This window comes from Saprolegnia parasitica (genome assembly GCF_000151545.1).
Source record: "Saprolegnia parasitica CBS 223.65 unplaced genomic scaffold supercont2.16, whole genome shotgun sequence".
Lineage (NCBI taxonomy): Eukaryota > Oomycota > Saprolegniomycetes > Saprolegniales > Saprolegniaceae > Saprolegnia > Saprolegnia parasitica.
In genome coordinates, this window is record NW_012156410.1 from 564709 (window position 1) to 565276 (window position 568).

Here is a 568-nt window from a genome sequence, read left to right on the forward strand (position 1 = left end):
GATGAGTGCGCCATTTCAGGCATTTCGTTCAGCGTCGACTGGATCCAGATCATCAAAGGTACGATTCAGCCCATCGAGGATGCCATCTATCTGCGGTACTATATGCGTAGCGCCGACCATCACCAAGGTGCGCGGCTGCATCGACCAGTGCTTAGCCACGAGCGCGCGGACATCGCCAGTGGCCAACGTGACGCTGCAGACGACCAAGACCAACGGCGTGCACCCTCGCTTTACTTCGCTCTTTGGTCGCCTCTCGCTCCCGTACGCGACAACGTACAACTGCATGGCCAACGACACGATCGCGATCCAAGGCCGCCACTTTGGCGACACGGCCATCGTGCACATCAACGGCCAGCCGTGCCTCGGGCCGTCGACGATCCACGCACCGACGCTTGCATCCGACGCATTTGAAGAAGAGGTGCTGCGGTGTACATTGCCACCCAATGCGCTCGATGGGCCCAACCCGGCGGTCGTCACCGTCATCAACGAAGCCTTCCGCGGGCTTCGCATCGACATGCACTTGGTCGCATATGCGCGTACGCATCGCAGTCTCCAGATCTCGCATCCC